This window comes from Rhincodon typus, unplaced genomic scaffold (assembly GCF_021869965.1).
Source record: "Rhincodon typus isolate 14 unplaced genomic scaffold, sRhiTyp1.1 hic_rhity00000092, whole genome shotgun sequence".
Classification (NCBI taxonomy): Eukaryota; Metazoa; Chordata; class Chondrichthyes; order Orectolobiformes; family Rhincodontidae; genus Rhincodon; species Rhincodon typus.
In genome coordinates, this window is record NW_025965730.1 from 74656 (window position 1) to 77990 (window position 3335).

The 3335-nt window shown below is 43.6% G+C and overlaps 1 non-coding gene across 1 annotated transcript; it reads left to right on the top strand.

The window, feature by feature from the left end:
- Positions 1–2113: 2113 nt before the first annotated feature.
- trnas-gcu lies at positions 2114–2195 on the top strand. Its single transcript has one exon. It is a non-coding gene; the product is annotated as a tRNA-Ser (tRNA).
- Positions 2196–3335: the final 1140 nt, after the last annotated feature.

Sequence of the window (3335 nt, forward strand, 5' to 3'; positions counted from 1 at the left end):
ACTATCCAACTCCCTCACAATTTTAAACTTTTCGATCAATGAGACCACAGACCAAATGATGCGGAAGCAGAAGTAAGCCAGTTGGCTCATCAAGTCTGCTCTGCTATTCAATGGTGTCATGGCTCCTCTGATAATCTTCAACTCCATTCTCCTACCCCACGTGAACAACCCTTGATCTCCTTACTGATTAAACATCATCTAGCTCAGCTTGAAAACACTCAACAATTCAGAAAGAGAATTCCAGACAATTACTGGGTCCTGAGCAACACAATTCCTCCTCGTTTCAGAATTAAATGGGCAACACCTTGTTCTGAGATTGTGTCCTTTGTCCCTCCACTCTCACACTAAGGCAAACCAGCTGTCCATATCTACTATTTCAAGGTCCCTAAGAATATTGAATGTTTATAAATGTAATTTTGTGGTTATAAATGCCCCCACCCCCAGCCTCCTTTGTTCCAAGGAGAACAATCCCAGCCTCTCCAAGCATTCCATTCCATTTTATCCAGTCGTGGGAAAATGCCAGGATATCTCCTGCAGTGTCCATGAATATTTTTAAGGGAGATTGACGACGATTCTGTGAAACAAGTGGTTTAACGTTTATCAGGCATATGCAGGGGTCGGGATTTAGGGTCAGAATCAGATTTTCTCGAAAATATAGAATAGTGGGGCATTGGGTTTCTCTGATTCCAGGCCTGGGAACTGGGATTATATGGTCGTCTGCAGCAGTGGTCACTTCCTTGTCTGAGGAAACTGCTGGTGTAACGGTTGTAAAACTCGATTCCTCATTGACAAATACATCCAAGGTTGTTACTTCAGTAAAAAGAATCCTTTCCACATGAAAATGAATCACATTCACCAAGTGAATATAAGACAGAAAGTCTTCATTTTAAACTGTAAGAAATCAGTGTATGATGCGGCCACTCAGCACTTTGAGCCCACCTCGCCGTTCAGTGAGATCTTGGACGGCCTCCGACTTCAAAACCATTTTTTCTACACTATTCGCTGAGATCTTGATTTTTAAAAAAATATGTCGAAATCTATCAATGACAGCCTTTTACAAACTTAATACTTAGCATTTACGACTTCCCGGGCTCAGAATTCCAAAGATTCTCCCCATTGTGTGTTCCCTCATCTCAGTCCGCTGTATTGCTGTTGTGTGCGTGGCACTGCTCCTGTCACACGCAACAGCACTGCACTTATTTCCTGCTCCCTGAGGCCTCATTGTGCGCCGCCGTGACCATATAGAGGTCCTTACTGCATGATGCGGCTGCAGCAGCTCTTGCTCGAATCCAGCCACGGCATTAACTGTGGTATTCAATTTCCCCGTAACATGTGCTAAAGGAACGCAATGAGGGATCAATTTAAATTCCAGAAAGCATGCTCCTGGAGGCGTGTTCAATGCCGATGTTGTGAGAACAAGCATCAACCAGAGCAGCTTTTATTAGCACAGACCAGTGATTCTTGAAGCGTCAGGCTCAGGAACATGACAAGAGAGCGAAGTTCAGCGCAACAGATGCCATTACAAAAGTTTCTGCATTGTGCAGTTTATTTGTCAGGTTTGCCTCATTTAGCATTTTGAAATTGTCCGCTCCGTAACCAAGTACGAGTCATTAATATCTGTTGAGTAGAGAGCTGGTCCCAGTACTGACTTCTGGGAACAGCAGAGAGTATTCTCCTCGAGTCTGAAAAACAATTCCTCACAGACAATGTCACATCCCCGCTGTCAACAGGCTTTTCATTCAATTGGCTCCAATTCTTCATCGAATTCGATTCAATAGATCATAGATCGTAGAATCATAGAATCCCTACAGTGTGGAAACAGGCCCTTCGGCCCAACAAGTCCACACCGACCCTCAGAGCATGTCACCCAGACCCATTCTCCATAACCCACCGTATCTTGTCATTGAGTAATTTCTTCATTTGTGTTCGGCTCATGAGAGCAGTGTGTCGCAGTAGGAGTGACCCACACGTCATACCATACTCTGGAAATCATACCCTGCTGCATATCATTTCACAAACACGGGGGAGAAATACTTGCTGCTCTGCACAATTTAATTAAGTGAGAGAAACATGAGGTCTTGACAAGATCACATGTCACCTTTTTTAAACCGGTGACGAGGTGGCCGAGAGGTTAAGGCGATGGACTGCTCATCCATTGTGCTCTGCACGCGTGGGTTCGAATCCCACTCTCGTCGCTGTTCTCAACTATTTCACGGCTGCTCTCCTTCTTTATATCTTGCGAGTTTCGTAGAAAGTGAAGCAAGAATCCAATTCTTGTCAGTTTATCTCGCCGGAGATTCTTGATCAGTCGACTTCATGGTAAAGTCGAAATCAAGAATTGGAACTTGTTGTCTGAAATCTATTAAAAAGTAGGTTGAATTCGGACAATAAGAGGGAGCTCAATTTTCCCTCCCATTATTTCCCCCAAATTGCCCTCCAATGAACAGACATCGAATGGAGGAGAAACAGGTAAAAAAATAACGAAATATCAGAAGCACAGGTTTATACAGTGGGATTGTTGATGAGTATTTAAACTAATATTCAACACAGGGACTAATATTTCAAACAGTCCTTACTAAACCGATGGCAAGACAGATGCTTGATGAAAGACGCGAGCACAACGGGCTCAGTGCAACTTGAGGATGGCTCTTGTTGCAATGGACAGTGCAGTGGATTACCACAGATCTGTGATTCGAAGGTCGTGTTCAAAACCAACAAAGTCGGCTTTCATTTCAGGTTCCAAACGAATCAATGGTGTTCTGTGGAAACTGCTTCATCTGCACTTGCTGTCATTCTGAATTTCACTCCCTGCTGCTGACCAGAGGACGTTCGTCACCATCCCACACAAGTTTTCAGAAAATAGTTCGACCAGAGACGACCGCTCGTCCCACAAATCTGCATAGTTGACAAGGAAATGCAACGTAACATTCCCGTTATACATTTGATTTGTCACCTTGAATATATTTAGAGATCTATAAATCCAGATTCTCAAAGTGGGTTGTGAGGATGGGATAGGCAAAACCATTGAATTTTTAGATCAGCCATGATGTTAAGGAATGGCGAGTCAGCGGAGCCGGTTTGAATGGCCTCTTCATGTTCCCATGTTCCCATCTTTCGGTGTTGTTTCGAGCAGAGAATTGTCAACGATAACGTGGAACGCAAAACAGTGCAACATAGGTCTGTGCCAAACGCTATTCTGAACTGAACTGATCCCACTTGCCTGCTAATGGTTGCGTATTTCTCTATTACCTTCTTGTTCACGTGTCTGTCTAAATACCTCTTAAACGTTGCTATCATGATGATGAGAATGGTGAATCGACAACACTGAATATCAA